General features: G+C 38.2%; 1 pseudogene; it reads right to left on the bottom strand.

Annotated features, from left to right (window-relative positions):
• Positions 1 to 9500: 9500 nt before the first annotated feature.
• LOC127131887 (probable uridine nucleosidase 2) lies at positions 9501 to 10801 on the bottom strand (annotated as a pseudogene).
• Positions 10802 to 21304: the final 10503 nt, after the last annotated feature.

Here is a 21304-nt window from a genome sequence, read left to right as displayed (position 1 = left end):
TTTATGCAAGTCAACAATCAATGCATTGGGTTGCTTCTGACTGGGCTTTGTTCATCCTGGACCAGCAAAAATCCTTCTCACCCTTAACATTGAACTCACCCCCCCGTCATAAGCCAATTTCGCTTGGGCTTGGACATGAAGGCCCATGCGTCAGATTCTATATTTTACCCCTAATTCAGGGCCTGCACCCCCTTAGGCCCATTTTTGTTAATTTTTTTTGATCATTTTTGTTAAAAAATGTTATCCTTTTAATTCTTTGTTAATTATGCTAATTAGGGAATTAAAGTTAGAATTTAACTTGATCAGAATTTAGAAATATTAGATTTAGAATTTTAGAAATTTAGATTTAATTGAGAATTAGGATTAAAATAGTTAATTAATATTAACTGTTTTGATTAGAAATAATTAGGATAATTAATTTTTAATTAGATTTAATCCTAGTTTTAATTCTCTAATTGAACATACCATATAAAATGACCATTTTACCCCTTTAGGTGTTTTTTGTTAATTTGACCATATAAATGCATGATCCCTAGGATTAATTTTGACTTAAATTTTTTAATCAAGTTTCAACAATTACATGCTCCTTTAAGAATATCCCTTGAATATAACTCTAACCATTATATTAGGATTAACCTAGTTTTCAAAACTAATTCAAACCCTTGATTCTAGTTGACCAATAGATTCTTTGATCTTGTATAATCCCACAGTCTAATTGGAGTGACCAAAAGACCCTTGGTCACTTAATAAGACTTTTTCTGTAAGCTGTGGAGCTCAAAGCCTCAAGTTAGACTCTCAATCAAGATATCCCAGTCATACCAAGAAGTGGATCATACAAGACACATCAAAGGTGGTTCTTCAAGAGCTTGGTAATCAAAGTTAGAATTATGTGGCATGAGCCTTAAGCAATAGATAATGGATGAGAATGGAGAATTTCATTAACTCATTCTGAATATCTTTGGGTACAGGACGCTTATTCACCTCTATTCATAAACTTTAGCACAATTTAAAATATACGATTGGCAAGTCTTTCCCTTCACAAAGCAGCAATGCAATAAGCAAAGGAATTCACCAACAACTTATTAATCATAACTCAAGTTGTACGACACGAGCCTTAAGAAATAGAGAATGAATGAGAGTGGAGTATTCCATTAACTCATTCTGAATATCTTTGGGTACGGTACGCTTGACCCAGTTGCTCATCGTATTCACCTCTATTCATAGACTTCAGTGCAATTCAAATCAAACGATTGATGAGGTCTTCATCATTACAAGAAGCAACAAAGATTCTTCTCCAACAACTTGAAAGTTAGGATGAGAATTACATGTCACGAGCCTTAAGTGGTAAAGAAGGGATGAGAATGGAGAATTCATACTCTCATTCTGGATATCTTTGGGTACGGGATGCTTGACCCAATTGCTCATTGTGTGCACCTTTACTCATAGACTTTAGTATGGCTCTTACCAAATAACTATCAAGTCTCTTCATATACCACATTCAATCACTTCCTCTTGCCTCATCAATCATTTTGCTTTCAACCCTAGTGGGCTGAACTACGAAATCTTTGACTTCCTTATTGCACTATAAGGATACATATAGGAGAATCCAAATTCTCCGCGAGTTACCCTATTTATTAACACTTCATTCTTCACTCATTCAATCAACACCATCTTTTTAGATCAAATATCACCTTCTCCTTGGACTCCATGTACATCCTTTTAGGACGATATAGCGGCAGTCCACCTCATGAATCAAGAGTTGTTTGGATCGTCCCCAAACATTTAATTCATTCTTTTTTGGATGAGATGTTGGTTTGCTCTTCGATTCAGAGTATATCTCCCTCATGGATCCAAGATACCATTCTTCTTTGATCTCGAACGGTTTGTTCCCCAACCAGTGATATACCGTTGTTCCTTGTACCCAAAAATACTTTCTTTTGGGCCCCGCATATACCCTTTTAGGATGATATAGCGGAAGTCCACCTTGTGGACTAAGAGTTGTTTGGATAATACCCAGACATTTAATTCATCCCTTTTGGCTAAGACGCCGGTTTACTCTTTGGTTCCAAGTTCACTTTCCATTTGTGGGTTCCCTTATTAGCATTCTGTTGGTGCAAGTTATACTTTTCATCACTTTCAATTTCTCTTTATTCTCATAGTTCCACGAACTATGATTGCTCTGATTTTCTCATTGCATGATGAGAATACGTATGCACGAGGATGCGAATCCTTGGCGAGCATATTCCTAATTATTCCTTCTTCCGCCTTAGGGCACCATTCATATCTTTCATGATCCATTATCTACTTTCGATCATTAAACCATTCACTCTAGTGACATACTCGTTTCTTTGAAACCGAAATACATTTTTCTTTGGAATTCCATATACACCCTTTTAGGACGATATAACGGCAGTCCACATTTGTACCTAGAGTTGTTTGACTCGTACCCAGACATTTAATTCCTTCTTTTTTGGCTAAGATGTTGCTTCCCTCTATAGTACAAATTCGATTTCTCCTATGGATTCCAATATACCATTACCTTTTGGTTTCAAACTATACCTCTTCAATCATTGTTACCAAAATCTTCACTTTTGTGACCATGGTCATTCATCACGTTCATCTATATGATGCATTCCTATTCTATCTTCATTCACTCCATGTAATATATTTTTGCTTTGAGCCAAATTCATTATCCCTTTGTGCTCCATCTCACGTCACCTTGTGAACCAAGAGTTGTTTGGATTGTACCCAAACACTTAATTCACCTTGTTTTTTGCTATACCATATAGTAGCAGCCCGACTAATCCACATATCAGTCAATGCCAGTTTTACTCTTGGGTTCATATTTCACCCCTTTTGGAGTTCAAATCATGTTATTCTTTGGTTCATACCATACCTTTATCACACTTCTTTTTATCTCCCACTACTAGTTATTTGAACTACAGAGCTTTGAAATCCTCATTGCACTATGAGGATACGTAGGCATGAGGACCCTAATCCTCACCGAGCACTTTATCTATTCTCTTTCTTTCCCCATTCTTTTGTGAGTAATCTTTATATATAACACCTATTCGAGCATGAATAATCAAAACGGTTCCCATGGAGTACCATGGATTTTAAGGATGCTAATACTTTCCCCTTGCATAACTGACTTCCTTACCCAACATATCTCTTTCCCCCGGGTTTTATCGATGTTTTCCCTTTCCTTCGGGAATAAATAAAGTTCAAAGGAGACTCTGTTGTATGTTCGAGTGTGTGATACTTATTTCCGCTATGTCGCAGCCTGAAAAATACAGAGGTGCGAAAAAACAACCGGCGAAAGAAAAAGACAGAAGAGTCGCCATCGTGCGTTATTTATCCCAAAGGAGGGAAAGGAAACGCTCGAAGTAAACCTGGAGAAAGGAAAGGAAAAGACAAGGTCTCGCAACCAAATCTTGGGTTCGGGAGTCGATTATGCGAAGGGAAGGTATTAGCACCCCTTACGCATCCGTAGTACTCTACGGGATCCACTCTTGTTGTTTCTTGTCTAAAGGGTGTGTGTTTATCTAATGCACTATTTACTAAAAGAAAGGGTCAAAGAAAATGACTCGCACGGATGTCGCATCCACTGCATACGTATCTCATCTGAATATGAGAATCAGAGTCTTCGTAGCTCGGTTACCTACGGGTTAAGGATAAGTGTGCTCGCTAAGACATCGCGCCTTATGCCTACGTATCTCATCGGGAATGAGAATCAGAGCAAAACGTAGTTCAAACTAACTACGGGAACAAAGGGTCTCGATTGCAACTAGGGTAAGAGAAAGGGAAGGTCTCGATCGCAACGAGGGCGAGAGAAAGGATCGCAACAAGGGCGAAAGCAAACAAGGATTAGTTGTTAGTCGTTAGTCAAACTCGACAAGACATCGCATCTTGTGCCTACGTATCTCATCTGAACATGAGAATCAGAGTTGTCGTAGTTCGGCTACATAGGGATTGCCATCTGAACATGGACTTACAAAGGAGGACACCAGTTGTGTCAAAGGAGAGTGGGCGATGTGTTCACGTCCTAGCAGTAGGTGTCGCAGCTCGCTGAATCGAGTCTTAGGCAGTTACCTCTTCGCAATAGGACGGATTGACATGCCACAAGATCGAAGACGCACGAAAGGTCTAAAAGAAATGGGGAAGCTCTGCCCTAGAGTTGTCATGCAATATGTACTTAGGTGTTAGGATTTACAAATCTACATTCGGAAAAGGTTTTTTTGATTGGTCGCACGGCGGCGAGAAAAAGAATTTGATTGGTTGGATGTGCTTTGAGTGATGGCGAGAACCAGGATTGGCGAGATATACATCTCGAATCCTAGCCTCAGGAGTGCATGGTATACACCATGTTCCATTTCCATCTTTATTTGCAAAAGTGTTTAATAGAGAATTAAGTGTTTTGAATTTGATTGAGAAAGAATTTGGAGAAACCGCATTGACAATTTTAGGCGGTGGCGAGAGTTAAGATTGGCGAGGCATACGTCTCGAATCTTAACCTCAGGAGTGCATGGTATACACCATGTTCCATTTCCACCTTTATTGAAAAAGTGTTAAATAAGAATTAGGTATTTTGAGTTTTTTGTTGTGAAAATGACTTGACCTAGATCAAGTATTGATGGACGTTTGAGGAAGATTTGGATGAATGTTTGAGAAAACAAAGTGGGTAAATTGGATGATGGCGAAAGCTAGGATTGGCGAGATATACATCTCGAATCCTAGTCTCAGGAGTGCGTGGTATACACCACGTTCCACTTCCATCTTTATTGAAAAAAGTCTTGACTTATGAACTAATATTTTTTGAGTTTTTTTTATTAGAGAAAATGGCTTGACGTTGGATCAAGCATTTGATGAAAGTTCGGAAGAACTGGAATGGAATAGGAGGGCAAAATGAATTGATTTGTTTATTGAGAAAATACTCGACGTTGGATCGAGTCATATTTTTGTATTTTTTTTTTTCAGAAATGGTGGATTTTACTCTTTGGTTAGTGGCTAACTACACAGTCAAGCAGTAAAGAAATAAAACAGTAAAATTATTACACATCGGGGAGTGGGGTACATTTTGTCAAATGGGGATTCAAAGTATTAGAATAATTAAATCGGGCCCAAATAACAAATAATGCAAATGTATGAGTGTAAGTGCAAGAGAACTGTCTCATTGTAAGAAGGCCCAAGAGTAAGCCATGTGAGGTTGATGGCGATGCTTAAAAAGCAATCGACTTACAAGGGTGTGAAAATGGGCTCGACATTGAATCGAGAAAATATGATTTTTAATTTTAAAATGGTTTTGAATGGTTTTTTTTTTATCAATGAGATTGTGATGATTTATCAGGATTGTAACATAACCCACACATAAAGGCAAATAATTTGTACAAATGAAATGAACAAACACAAATATAATAATTCACATAGATCCTAAAAAAAATGAATAATCACATAAGTCATATTAAAAATAAAACAATAAAAATGAATAAATGATAGAAACATGTTAGTTAAATGGTAAGGCTAGAAAAATATGGAAAGATCAAAAAATGTTGGAAAACCAAAACAACAAACCCGGGTATTGAACCCACCCTACTCAAGACCATGAAAATCACTCCTCTCCACCAGACCACTCAAGATCATATGCTACTGAAATACTACCTTAAATATATGAACCGGCTAAAATAAAAAAATAAATAACATATAAACATTTTTATGTTTTTTTTTATCTCTGTTAAAAAACAAATTAAAAAAAATTAAAAAATTAAAAAAAAGAAAACAGAAAAATGGAAACGAAAAAAAAGCAAAACAGAAGCTCGTCTTCTTCTCATCTCTCTCACCTTACGAACTCAACCTTCCCCAACAATGGCAATCTCACGCACTCGAAACTCATCCTTCTTATGACATCAACAAAACCCTCTCACGCTCTCCAACTCAGTGAGTCGAACTCCCTCAACTCTCACAAATATTTTCAGACAACAAGCATATGAGAAAGATAGAGAGAAAGAAAAATCCTTACAAAATGTCGCAGTGGTGGCGGTGTAGGACGTGCAAACGCTGGCCTCCAGGTAATCACTCTTGGGATTTTTAGGGTTTCTTCTCAGATTTTCGCCTCTAAGTCTTTTCTGTTGTCTCAAATTTTTTTCTTACTGATTTGCTTCCTTCTACTTATGCTCTGCTGATTAGGGTTTCAATTGGTATGGTGGATTCAAAAGAGTAACTTTGCAAAGCACTTTGGATGTTCAGAAATTGGATTGACCTCTTTGATGCTAGGTTCGAAAATGGTATTCTGAGCTACGCTTTCTTCTTCATTTTTTGTCTGGATACCAAATTGGGATACTCTTTGAAATCTTACTGCTTTGGCTGATTACTTTGTGTTTTTTACTGCAGTGAATTTCTATTGTCAGAAAACTCAGTTGGTTTGTGAATGAGGACTCAAAAGGTTGATGGTTCTTTGGCTTTGGAGGTTTGGCTTGGCTTCAATTTGCTTCTGCAACAGGGTTTCAAAACAGGTTCAACAACATGATTTCCACTGATGATGGATTGCATTTGCCAATTTATTTCATGTTTCTTTGGACTGAACAACTTGACTGCTTTCATTAGGAACCTCATTGTAGCTATTATGCCTTGGCTTGATGATGAACATGGATGCTGCAGGATGCGAGACTGATGTGGTTTTGCAGTCAGGTGGAATTGGGTTGGTAACATGTTGCAGGTTGGAATTGTGGAGGAAGATGTTTGATTCCTGGAGCTGCCACAGTTTCTTCAATATTCTGAGAAGTTTCAGAAAGTGGCGTGGAATTGGGACTCTTTTCACTATCTGGGCCACTAACATAGCTTGTTGTATCAACTCCAAAATTGACTCCCAAAGTTCCAAAGCAAAACTTGTTCTTCTCAGAATCTGGTACTATGATATGATTTGGAAGTATCACATGTTGATGCTATGGAATACGCAAATTCTCCAGCTTTCTCTGAAGTTTTGAAGTAGCTTCTTCAGTGTCAAGGGCACTAGACACAAACCGTAACCGTCTAGGTACTTCAGCTGATGGTGGAGGAGCAACTCAAGTTTGGCTCAGCTCAGGCAGATTTGTGGTGATTGACCTTTCCGCAGGGCCCTGTACTTATGGTAAGATTGAAGCTGAAGAGGGAAGTGTCAGTTCTAGAACCCTGCCAAGATTACGGAATGCTGTTCGTCTAAGTACCACTGCTTCTTATCGATCTAGCAACGATATTTTTCTTGGACCGCTTGCTTCTTTGGTATCAACCACGGTGGAACATGTTATAGCACCTGGTGTTAGACTTGAAACTGTTGATCTTACTTCAAGATTGCTTGTACCAATAATTGTCTTGCAAAATCACAATCGATACAGTATTGTGCAAAAGGGCCACAATTACAGTATAAACATCGACGAAATCAAGGCAGAGGTGAAAAAATTGCTTCATGATGAACAAGAAGTAGTAATTATTGGGGGCACTCATTCACTACATCACCATGAGAAGCTGTCAATCGCAGTTTCAAAAGCCATGCGTGGACATTCATTGTAGAACTGATCCTGAGGTTTTCCATCACTGATACCTTCATATGAATCTTTTTGTGATGCCACTTTCTCTTCTTGTTGCTCTTGGTTATGTTCTTCATTCTGAACATTCTGCAGAGATATTTCAAGGTGTTTCTTAGCATCTAACTCTTGCATCTGCTTCTGAGGAGGATTCTTCACCGTTATAGAATCAAGCTTTTCCTGCAAAGTCACAAGCTCTCTTGCCAGAGACTTTCTGATTTCCCTCAAACTTGGATGCAAACCCTGTATAGTATCCAACTTCAGCAATAGTCTCATTATGGTCTCTCCAATGGCAAGTTTCTCCTTGTCATCAGTTTGAAGATTAGAAGAACCTCCAAAAGCCTCAATATGATCCTTAACATAAGTCACCTCTTTACTGACTTCATCTATCTGCCTTAGTTTCTTTAAGGGCTCTGATTTTCTTACTAGATAACCACGGTAAACAGTTTGTATCACAACAACAGCATCTGCATCCGACAAAACTCGTCTTTCTTTTTTTACCATCTTCATGAACTGCTGTGTTTGTGGCCATGTTTTCATTAGTCTTGTTTTGAGATACCTGAGGTGAACACAACTCAGTCTTGTCTGTTATGCTGTCCGAAGGAGTGTTGCTTGTTTCACAATCTATTGCTTTGGAACGTTCCCTTAAAGCAGGTGGACTTAAAGACCTTGATTTCCCATTGCCATTTTTCTTCCTTGGTAATGGATCAACTCTTAGACAAACAGGAGGTAACTTAGAACCCTTAGTTGGAGAAATGGACCGTCGTTTGCTGACAGAGTGCGAGTCTTCTTTTGCTACAGTTTCTTCAGGGACATTCACTTTTCTCAATTCACTATCCATGGTGTTGTTTTTCACATGATGCGACTCAATTTGCTTCACAGGAATATTTCTTTGGTTACTCACTTTCTCTGCAACATCAAAATCCCTTCTATCTCTGGACTCAACATCGTTTGAACTAGCCCTTTTTACCACACCTTCATCACCACAAGACTTCACAGGAACAGATCTGAATGTCATTCTGTCATTGATTCTTTCCAATATTAATGTTGCTCTAGGCCTAGCATTGACTTACTTGTTATTTGTGCAGAATTGTCATTGCAACATGCTGGTGTAAGTCGGAGCATGGTATTGGTCTATCTTTGCTTGAGTGCTTTTGCAACATAGCAATGTTGGTTGCAAATCATCTCATTTGGCGTGTGTACCTATTATGGCATTGCAGCAGCGAGAACTGGCTTAGGATGACTTGGATACCATGATATGATGAATCTAGAGTGGTATACTGCTCCAAACTCCAACTTGGCTAATGTCCCTGCAGCAGGTAAGACATTCCTTGGTTTTGCTTATTGAATAGCTGAGTTTGTCATGTGTGTTGGCTGTTGTAGTAGTAGGATATTCATGTACTAAAAAACCTTGGTTGTCATACCTTGCAGCATCTCTGAACTGGTTTTATAAGGCTATTGTACCTTGATGCTTTAACTGTAGCTGGTGCATTATAGCCTGACTATTGGTATGGCTTGTTGATAGTTTTTGACATGTCATGACTGAGTTTGGTTATGCTGGATTATTTCTGCAGGGAGGGTCTTCATGCTGCAGCTTTCATGAGCCTTCTCCATTATCACGAGTCCAAAGCCTACTGCATATGTAAGTATGTCTAATAATCATGTAAACATCATGGTGCTATTGCAAGATTTTAGGCAAGGCAATATGCAACAGGATATTGAATGGACTGCTGCAGCAGTAGGGCTAGCAAATCATGTATTTCCATTGGATTGATCGTGCATTTCCATGGTTTGATGAGTTGTTTTTGGTTAGCCAAGAGTGATAAGTGAAGTTGGTTGGATTTCTTGGCAGCAATGTTGTAGCAGCATGTATGCATCTGCAACGGAAAAGCTCTTCGTGGCAGCACGTTGTTTCATGACAGCAGGATGGTGTTTTTGTAGGTGTTAGCAGGGTTCTTGTCCTGGTTCCAACTCATATGCTGCAGAGCTAACTGTAGGAGCATCAATTGTCATAGCTACTTTTACTGTAGGCATATTGGACCATTCAGTGACTTCTTCAAACCTTTTCTGTTTATTGTAGATTATTGTAAGTCCCCTTGTTATGCCACTGGTTTGGACTCTAACAGCACCCTCTGTGCAAGTTACAAGGGAAGGATCAACGGCTGCAAGCAACGCTGTTGGGTCATGAAGGTAAACTCCATTGGTGTTGTATGCGTCACAATGGTAAGAGAAATACACCTCTAAGATTCCGGTCAGGTATTGAGCAAATTTTCCTTTTGAACTTGCTAACTTTTCTCGATCAGAACCTGACAATACGACTTGGTGAGTAACATTTATTCCAACTGCCAATACATCTGCACCACTTGTGAATACAACATCAGCAGCATCTGGATCACCAAATATATTTGCTTCAGCAGCTGGATTCACATTGCCGTTTACTGCAAAAGATCCACCAAGCAGAACAATTTGCCCGATGTTCTTAGCGAATTCCGGGTCCATCTGTATAACCAAAGCAATATTTGTAAGAGGGCCCAATGCCACCACAGTGACTTTTCCAGGGTCAGCTTTCGCTTGGTTAACCAAGTCCATCTGCACCATGAACGAAATCTGCAACGCGAAGTTTCGTCCCTTTAGTTAATGTGACATGGGATCCTTCAGCAACTGGTATATCAGTTCTTCCAGCAACTTCCAACAGATGCAAGGCATTTCTGGTAGCAAGTGTAAACGTTTCCATAGATAGTAGTAAACGTTTCCAAGGAATATAGCCATAGCATCATCAATTCCAGGGTCGGTGTCAATTATGATCTTCTTTGTAAATGGATATTCAATGGACAATTATGGGTGAATTTAGGGTTTAATGGATTTGGGTTGACTTTGGTCAAAGTTGACCAAAAAGTCAATTGTTGACCAAAGTCAACAATTGGTCAAAAATGCCAAATTTTGTATTTTCTTGTATGGAATCACATGTAATGGTTTAAAATGGATGGAATGGATTGGAATGGTTTTTAAAAAAAATGATTGAAATTGGTTTCACAATTGGCTTGAATGTTTGACTTTTGCAAAGAAAATAACTTGACTGATAATGTATATGAACCAGACCATGAAATGATACCACAAGACTAGGGTTTTGACAAAGTATCCATGAATCAATAACATGACTAGCAAGTGGCTTGAAACACAAGAAGCTTGATTGTTCAGATGACTAAGACCATATGTGCATTGACAATCACATGAACAAACACCATGACTTTGGACCAAGACCAATCCTCATATAAAACCAAAGTAAGGTTAGGCCAAGCATGCTAAACAAACATAAAAAATTCAAGACCAAAATCGGGGTATGACAGTTGCCCCTATTTAAGCGTCTTCAACTAGAGAATATGAAGCAGGACGTTCTTCATATGATCATAGTGGGAGATGATTAAATACTAAGAAGACCCGGATTTTGATCCTGAATCCCTATGAAATAATTAACAATGCCTGTCAGAATTGGCAAAGAAGCAATCTCAAAAGAAGAATCCGTCTGATACGGTGAAAATCGGCCTGAGTACCAAAACAGAAAGTTGACCTGGATACCAAAATAAATGGTAACACAGGAATACCCATGGCCTGAACGCCGCACATTAGTCTGAACACTAAGCATCGGAATATGAGAGTATCAATGTTGGTCTGATCACCGGAAATCTGGTCTGAACACCGCTTCGATCTGGAAATCGGAAAACTGGCCTGAATGCCACATGTACTTCAACCTGGTTGTCGGAAACTTCTTCGGTCTGAAAATCAGAAATTGGCCTGAACGCCACTTCGGTCTGGATACCGGAAACTGGCATGAATGCCACAAGTTGCATCGACCTGAATGTCGAAAACTTCTTCGATCTGAAAATCGGAAACTGGCCTGAACGCCACTTCGGTCTGGATACCGGAAACTGGCCTGAATGCCACAAGTTGCATCGACCTGAATGTCAGAAACTTCTTCGATCTGAAAATCGGAAACTGGCCTGAATGCCACTTCGGTCTGGATACCGGAAACTGGCCTGAATGCCACAAGTTGCATCGACCTGAATGTCGGAAACTTCTTCGATCTGAATATCGGAAAATTGGCCTGAATGCCACTTCGGTCTGAATACCGGAAAATTGGCCTGAATGCCACTTCGGTCTGAATACCGGAGAAACTGGCCTGAATGCCACTTCGGTCTGGATACCGGAAACTGGCCTGAATGCCACAAGTTGCATCGACCTGAATGTCGGAAAATTCTTCGATCTGAAAATCGGAAACTGGCCTGAATGCCACTTCGGTCTGGATACCGGAAATTGGCCTGAATGCCACAAGTTGCATCGACCTGAATGTCGGAAACTTCTTCGATCTGAATATCGGAAAATTGGCCTGAATGCCACTTCGGTTTGAATACCGGAAAATTGGCCTGAATGCCACTTCGGTCTGAATACCGGAGAAACTGGCCTGAATGCCACTTCGGTCTGGATACCGGAAACTTTCATGTCTGTCAGCATCGGCAGAAATAGGGAAAATGATAATTAAGGCGGCACATGGGCCGACGACCCATGCTGGGGATAATAAGTCATGAACAACCTTCAGTCTGAGCATTGGAAACAAACTTCTGGCTTGTCACTTGGGATGCCGAGAGTGTTTTATGCTTACATGCGTATGTTTGAATTTTTCAATGGCGTAATGCTCCATGAGAATGGAAATGCTACGCGATTTGGGAGGATGCAATGCAATATGATTCTACATGCAGGGATGTGAAATGCTGGGGAAAATGCCAAGCTGAAGCAAGGAATCCCGTTGGGGAAATGATTATAATCTTCCGGACCCTGGCACTACTGTTGGAGATGCACAACATAATGAACTATGTGGGGAAATGACCGGTCGCGCGGTGTTCTGGCAATGGCGAGATGCCGAGTGTCGCATCCGCGAAAAACAACCGGCGGGCTAAAACAAAACAACACAGAGTCGCCACCGTGCGTTATTTATCCCAAAAGAGGGAAAGGAAACGCTCAGAGTAAACCTGGAAAAAGCATGGTCTCGCGACCAAAGAGAAAGGGTACGGGAGTCGGTTACGCAAGGGGAAGGTATTAGCACCCCTCACGTCCGTCGTACTCGACGGGATCCACGCTCTAAAAGAAAGAAAAGGTTGCTAAAACAAAACATCACACACACACACACTGAAAACAACACAAGTGGGGTAAAGGAAGAGAGGGCTCGCTAGGACATCGCGTCTTATGCCTACGTATCTCGTCTGGAACGAGAATCAGAGCTGTCGCAGTTCGGCTCACGCACGCCAAACTAGACACACACAAACACAGGCAAACTTGGAACCCGAACGCCAATCGCTGGACTTACATCGGCTTCCGAACCAAACAAACACAATCAGGATACGGACAGCCAATCGCTGGGCTTACATCCATATCCTGACACACAAGAACAAACAAGCAAACACACACAAAAAGAAAAAAAAGTGCCCGGAGAGACCTCGCACGGTCTCCTGCCTACGTACCTCATCTGGTATGAGGATCAGGGTGACGTAGTTCCCCCGAAAGGGAAAGAAATTCTAGCCAGAAACCAAGGGGAGACACACTACTAGGGAGCTGTACTCGAGCCTAGTGTTATCATGCATCATTGCCCTATGTTATGGTTTCTACCTACTTGCACAACAGCAAGCTAATCCTATCCAGGAAGAAAGCAAGCATGCAAGCATAAACAAAGCAAAGCAAACATTCCACGTAGCACACACTATATCCAGTCAAGTGGGCTCAAACAAAGGGTTCGACTGCCAAGGCAAGTCATCTGTACAAAGGTAGTGTTAGCTCTTAACCCTAACATTGAGAGTCAGGGTGAAGCCAGATGAAAGGTGAGTGAAGATTAGACTTCACAGCTCTTATCCCTGTCCAGGGAGAGCTTCAGACAAAGGAGCGTGGGTCCAGAATGGAGGGACCCTTCTACACTCAAGACTCTGACACAACTGTACAAAGTAAAAGATCTTGGGTTTGTGTCCCAATGCATCAACACAGTGGTGTGAGCAGGGGGACGACTCAACAAGAATAGCAGGGGATGGATTGCACATCCCTTGGGTTCTGCCAATTGCCTTAATCAAGGACTTTACCTGCTTGGGGACAAAATTAAACAATCACAAACATCGCCTCTTAAGGAGGACTTCAGACAGTTGTCTGGCCAAGTAACAGGCCAGGTCTTCCAGACTACATGGAGAATAGAAATTCTACCTTAATTGGTTTAAAAACCAAGCAACAGCAAGCAAGTTCTCAAGGAACTGTAAGCAACTTAATGTACCTGAAATCAATCAAGTATCATCAGTACTCAGACAAACCAACAGTAAACAACAAAAGTCAAACAGTCAATTTGTACAGTCAAACACAAGTTAATGCACACAAGTGCAAGCCATGAGCTCAAACTCAAGCATCAAACCCTACAACACAAAGCCAATGTTAGTTTACAATATCAAACAAACTCAATTCACAACTTGCATTGTTCTCCTTAAGGCATTTGCATCTCAAACCTGAAAATCCAAACCAACCATGAGAAACAAGACCACTAGGCCAAGCCTAGGGTCCAAAGTGTCGCATCTCGAAAAATACGATTCCTCGCGATGGTCGCGGAAAAATTTATGTTCGAACAGAGTCGCCACCGAACTTTATTTATCCCAATGAAGGAATAGGAAAATATCGATAAAACCTTTGAAAAATAGAATAATGGTCGTCGCAACCATATTCGGGTTCGGGAGTCGATTACGCAAGGGGAAGGTATTAGCACCCCTCACGTCCGTTGTACTCAACGGGAACCTTTTAGTCTAATTTGCTATTTGAATGTTAATTACATGTTATTTGCTTTTCTTCGGGTAATTAGAATTGATGATAGATATGGGTGAAGACCTCAGGAGGGGGAAATGGGAGGTTTTTTATTAGTGTGCTCGCGAAGATACAGCAATCTCCTGCCTACGTATCCTTATGGTGCAATAAGGAAATCAGAGCATTCGTAGTTCGGGCTACTACAAATATTTGGTGGGTTTTGTTTGATGAACGACTGTGTGGGTCGGCGTTCTAACGGCTAAACGCTGGCTTGTCTACTCTCGGCGGAGGCTTAAGCATTGGTTTGTTGTGCGCATTAGAAAGGATTGACAGTGTTCTTTTGAAAGGGTTTTGGTCACGCGGGGGTGACAAGTTGAATTGATGTGTTTGGGTGTTTTTGTTTGGTTTCGATCGCACGGGGGCGAGAAGTTAGGTTGATTTGTTTTGAGATGTTGTTGAGGAACGACGAAAGATTGAGCAATGTGGTGTTCACCAATTGTCCAATTCTTTCGAGGAATAATAAGGCGTCCGCCTTCTATTCCTTTTTCATTCGAATTATTTTGAAAGCTTGTTTGTGGATGTTGAATGCGCATGGTAGTGAGGCGTACGCCTCCTACTTGCTTATTCAAGGAATAATGAGGCGTGCGCCACCTATTCCCTTATCCAAGTTTATTTAAAATGTATTAATCGGAAGTCGATAATTTGTGCAATATGGCGTACGCCAATTGTTCAAATAATCGAGAGATGACGAGGCGTACGCCTCCCATCTTTTATCATCCGAAGTTTAATTTAAGAAAGATATGTTTGGATATTTGTATGTGATTTACGAAAATAGTTTGGATTTGAATTGATTTGAACTTGTATTGATAGTGGTTTAAATTAAATGACGAAGATCCGAGCAATATGGCGTACGTCAATTATTCGAATAATCGAGAGATAATAAAGCGGAAGCTTCCTATTCTCCTTTTCATTCAAAAATTAATTATTAAAAATAAGGCTTTTAAAATTAATAAATAATTTGGAGGGGTGATTTTAATCTTATAGAATTTTAAGGTTTAAATTGAATGACGAAGATCCGAGCGATATGGCGTACGCCAATTATTCGAATAATCGAGAGGTAATGAAGCGGATGCTCACTATTCTCCTTTTCATTCAAAGATTGATTATTAAAAATAAGGCTTTTAGAATTATATTGATTTTGAAAATATTATGATTTCGGTTTAATCGGGTGACAAGAACTCGCGCAATATGGCGTACGCCAATTGTTCAAGTGCTTGAGAAATAGTGAAGCGTACGCTTACTATCTCCTTTTCATCCCATGCTTATGTTTGAAAGAAAAAATGATTTTGAAATTGAATAGTTTGAAAAAAAAAGTGGTTTGAATAATTTGAATTTGAAAAGTGATTTGAAATTGTGATTTAAGATTTAATTGGGTGACAAGAACTCGCGCAATATGGCGTACGCCAATTATTCGAGTACTTGAGAAATAGTGAAGCGTACGCTTCCTATCTCCTTTTCACCCCATGCTTATGTTTGAAAGAGGATTTTTTTTTGGAATTGAGTTGGTTTAAAAAAATGTTTTGAAGTTGTGTTTTTTTTTGAAATTTGTTTTAATGGATAATGAATGAAAATGTTTTGAAATTGAATGGTTTGAAGAACATGATTTGAGTTTGTGTTTGTGAAATTTATTTGTGTTGGATGATGAATTGAAATAAAATTGAAATTGAAAAAATGATTTATGAAAAGATGGTGGAATTGGAATGAAATGATTATGGTTTTCTAATTAACCAAATTACTTTCTCAAAATTTGATTGAATTAATTAATTACTTTAACTAAAACTAATCACCAAAATTATTCACTTAGAAAATATAATTATGTTAATTAAAATTAATGTTAATTAATTAATTAAACAACAATTAAATTGATTAATTAGAAAAAGAAACATATGATAACATTGATTTACAAAACTCGAATCATGGTAGTCACAAAATGTGCTAAAAAACCGGTTATGGCGAGATGACAGTATTATCGATGTCGTTTTAAAAAAAAAATCTGATTCATGCATCAAATGTAAACATAATCAATTTAATATTTACAAGTTTATTTACAATAATAACAGTAAACACCAAAATTCAACTAAAAATCTAGAATCAAATTGTATCAAGAATATGAACAGTTCGGTTTCCACTTAATCGTATCAAGCATATCACAGAGCAAAGCAATCATAAACATCCATAACTCAAATTTTCAAGATAAGAAAGATGACCATTGGAAAAGCTAAAACACTTTTTGACAGCTTAATTGAAAAACTCCTATGTCTACACACTACATTAAAACAGAACCAATTTGTCCAAATATTACACCTCAGTTTAGTAATCAATCTACCTCAATAATCAATCTGTCTCAATGCTACACCAAAACAGAATTTGAAGAAAATCAAAGAAATTGCAATTAAAACCAAACATATATCGACAGGATTAAAAGGCTTAATTAGAAATTACAAACCAGACAACCCCTGCACACTGATTCAAAACCTAAACAGAAGTGAAACCTCGCTCGCAGTTAAATACGTTTAACAGATATCAGCACAAATTCAACATAACACATAAAAAATTAATGATTCTAAACCTAAACAGAACCTAATGAATTGAAAAGATGACGAAAACAGGTTTGTAACCACTGCCGAAAAGTTAACCCGAGGAGTTACCGTAATTGCAGTAACTGCAATAGAGCCCAAATCAATAACAGCAGCAGCTTGAGATCTCTTATCCAATCGTCATGTCTTCGGCGTTTTGACAATCCGCACAGCTTGCTTCACCCAATATATCCATGGCTCTTTGACCTTCAAACTTTTTCCCTGAAAAACAACAAATTACAACAGCAACATATTCCCAACATATCAGTTTAAACAAGAATAAAATTTTTTGACAGGAATGGTAGTGCGAAATGGGTTTGGGGGTTTTGTAAAGGTTCGATGGTGGTGGTGATTCGAAGCGGTTTTGGGTGGATGGAGGAAGACGAAGGTAAGAGGGTTTCGCGGGTGAGATGGAAGGTTGCGTATGGATTTTGAAGGAGGAATGGGTCTCGTGTATTAGGCGGCGGCGAGGTTTGGTTGTTGGTGGAGCGCCGAGGGTGAGCGATGAAGAGGGATTCGGAATGAGGGTTTGGTAGGCGGCGGCTGGATTTGGGAGATGATGAATAGTTTTAGGGTTTTTGAGAGTGTGGAGAGATTTGTGAGAATGAGAGAGGCAATCGTGAGAGAGGCCGAGTGAATCGTCAATTCTGAGAGAGAAGGGTCTTTTATCTTTTTTCTTTTTTTGTCGTTTTTTATGAAGAGGGAGAGAGACGTTGGAGTTTGTTAGTAGTGGGGGAGTTAGTGGAATGTGAGTGGATTCAGAGAGTGATAAGTGGGGAATTTGAATTTATTTTATTATTTATTTTTTTTGTTTTTTCTGTACAGGGAATCCAATGTATAATATATACACAATTATTATTACAAATCCTAAAAAACTAATTAATATCTTAAGACTCTAAATATCATTTTTTTTAAAAAACTAACTAATAACTTTTAAACTAACTACTATTTAGAAATTAATATTAAAAAAAGCTAACTAATATATTTTTTTTAAAAAAACTAACTAATTATTTTAATTTAAATAATACAATAAAGTAAAAACTAACTAAAAACTAATTAATATTTTAAAAGAACTAACTAACTTAATTAAGTAACTAAAAAAAATCAACTAACATTTAATTAAAATAGCTAATATTTAAAACTAACTAAAATTTAAATATTTGACCAATTAAAAAATAGAAATCGAGTAAAAAAAGGAACTGGTCACACTAAAATTGTCAAGACAAAACATACTTATTAAAAATACAGTATTTCCTCAAATTTTGACAATTCAACCGATTTTTCTGTATTCTCAAATAAATTCATTCTGACTGACATTTCAGGTGTTATTCGTGATGCAATGTATGTCATGGTATGTATATGATGCAAATTAAAAAATAAAGTCAGGTTTACAAAAATTTAAATATGCCGGAACAAAATTGGGGTATGACACAAAGGAGATGAAAAATCCAAAACAGCAAGTGAAAATTATCCACAATCACAATCAAACAAATTAAAAACAAATGCAATTGGTCCCATGCTCATATAAATCACCATTATCATTTTATGCACAAAATAGCATCCAACATGCAATTTGCAACTCCAAATGACCAAACAGAAAGATCTCAATCAAATCCATATCAAAACAATTCAATTAATTCCACAAAAATTCAAGTATAAACAGAACATATCCAATGAATAGCACATCAAATTTCAGCTCATTTGGATCAATGAAAGTATGGAAATTAAATTCATAAAGTTCAGACAAATTCAAGCAAGCCAACACAAGGCATCAAAACAACCATTAACTTCCAAAAATCATAAACCAGTGACAATACATGATAAATGAATGGGATCAAAACCACAATGACCTATAATGTGTCTACAATGCTCATACCAAATTTCACACTCATACAATCAATGATCAGAATTTCACAAATCAAATGGTAACATGTGTCACAAAAAATCACCAAAATGACCAAACAGAGGAGAAAATTCCAATCAATTAGGAAATGCCATCAATAAATCCATAAAAATTCTCATGTATTTTCAACATACCAATTCTCAAACATGCAAAAAATTGACTCAATTCAACATCCCTAAGCAAGGCAAATAAAATCATGAAATTCATCAAGCTTGGTGTGACACAAATTGTCACACCTCCATTCAAAAATTCATATCTCAACATCCAGGGATCCGAAAATTGCAAACCACATATCAAAATCATCATCAAAGAGTCCAGAATATGCACAAAAAATTTCATCCATTTCTTTGAAAGCATCATCATTTTATAAAAGATATGGCAAAGCATGTACAAATGTGACACATTCAATCAATCTCTAAGCAATTTAATTTTCCACATGTGCACAAAAATAATAAAAATCATCATTAAAATCTACACATCACAAGGAGCATGGTGAAAAAAACCTCACTCAATTTGGATAAAAAATGAATCATCTATGAATTTTTGAAGATCAAGCATCAAAAAATGAAATGAAATGAAAAAGAAATAAGAAATAATCAAATTAATTCTGATAATGGCACTCTTGTAAGTTTTAAACGCCAGACCAAAACGGCGTCGTTCCAAATTAAAGCCATGGCGCGTTTTCATTGGACAGTGGTAGCGGGAAACACATATTCAAAAGCAGGCAAGGGAAATGAAGATCTAACGCGCATTTGGACGAGTTCATCACCAAGAACATCAACAAATTTTCCAGAAAATGAAGAACATCAAATCTCAACCAAAATCTACAAACTCTATATCAAAAGAACCGTCTCAACTAGCACATCACGAATATGTCATTGATTTAACCTAACTCTAAGCATAGCAACAGGATCGATCAAAAATAGAAGTGCACATCAAACTTCAATTCACGATTACTCTCTCAATACTCAACCAAATGGAAAACCACAAGCATCATGTTAACCTACATTGAAAGACCTACAAAACGCATATCATGATTTGAGCAATGGAGAGTTTCGAAGAATTACCTCTTGGAGAATGCAGTGCTGAATTCTTGCTTTTCCAGATGTAATAAGGCGAAACAGATGAAGATTAATGGCAAGGAAGTTGATTGGAGTGATCCGCTTGGCTCGAAACAGCTCCAAGTGCAAGAATCATGAAGATGCCATTGTTGTGCAAGCTTTGGACAGTTGGAATTCTTGAAGTTTTTGTCGTGGATTCAGCAAAACAGTTCTTCCTCAAGGCTTTTGGAGCATGGATCCACGAAGAATGAAGCAAATTGATGAAGATTTGGTGAAGAAATGTTGAAAAATGATTGATGAAGTTTTGGAGAATTTGAGATAATTGGAGGGAAATTCAGTTATGAATCTTGGAGAATGTGATTGTCATTAGCAATTCTGTTACAGTTAACAACTTATACCAATTCCTTAATCAACTTCTTAATCTCCATTATCAAAATTGGCTTGATTAGTGTTAATGCCACTTTAAGTGCAAGGGCAAAAATGACCTTTCCAAATTAAGCCATGTGACAGCAAAAACCAGTTGGAGCAAGTTCCATTTGGTATTTGTGAAGTGTTGGAAGTGGTCTCATGTGCATTGGCCTTGTATTTCTCAATTTCACATGTTCATGCCAAAAATGCTAAATAGTCCACTTGAAATTTGACTTTTTGCCTTGACCATTTTTGATGAATTTTGATTATGCAACATGAAAGTACATGTGAAATGGGGTTTGCTCAAAGAAAGATCACCCAAATTGGACATTCCATGTGAAAGTTATGCCACTTTGAATTTAGGCATTTTTGGAAAATGAATGGACCATAACTTGTCAACCATACATGAGAAACTCAAGTTCTTGGACTTTTTGGAAAGGTGAGAGCAAAATCTACAACTTTCATGTTGATCAAAAATCCATTTGAAGCTTGTATGATGAAGTAATTTTGAGATGAAAAACTTTCCATTTTTGGAAACTTCCATTACAAGTCACTTTCTATTTTTGGCAACTTTTTGTCTGACTTTATTTTCTTCATTCTTGATGTTTGAAATATCAAATGAAACTTGTTTCAACATGAATGAAGTGTCTCCAACCCTCTCCTACCTCAAAATCCATAAAATCAAGCACAGTTGACCACAGTTGACTTTTCTGATTGATAGATGAATTTGGCTGTGCACTGATCAAGCTGAGCCTCAAACCTCTGATGAAATGGCTCAATGATGAAACCCTAGATTCCATAAGCTCAATATAATCACATGATGATCCCCATATCCACTGTAGGCCCCATCTCCTTGACAAGCCCTGATTGGCCCAATGCAACTGATTAGGGTTGACCAGTGGTCAAAACCCTAATCTCAAG

This window comes from Lathyrus oleraceus, chromosome 3 (assembly GCF_024323335.1).
Source record: "Lathyrus oleraceus cultivar Zhongwan6 chromosome 3, CAAS_Psat_ZW6_1.0, whole genome shotgun sequence".
NCBI classification, from domain to species: Eukaryota; Viridiplantae; Streptophyta; class Magnoliopsida; order Fabales; family Fabaceae; genus Lathyrus; species Lathyrus oleraceus.
The sequence above is the reverse complement of the archived record's forward strand: the minus strand, read 5'-3'. Positions and strand labels throughout refer to the sequence as shown.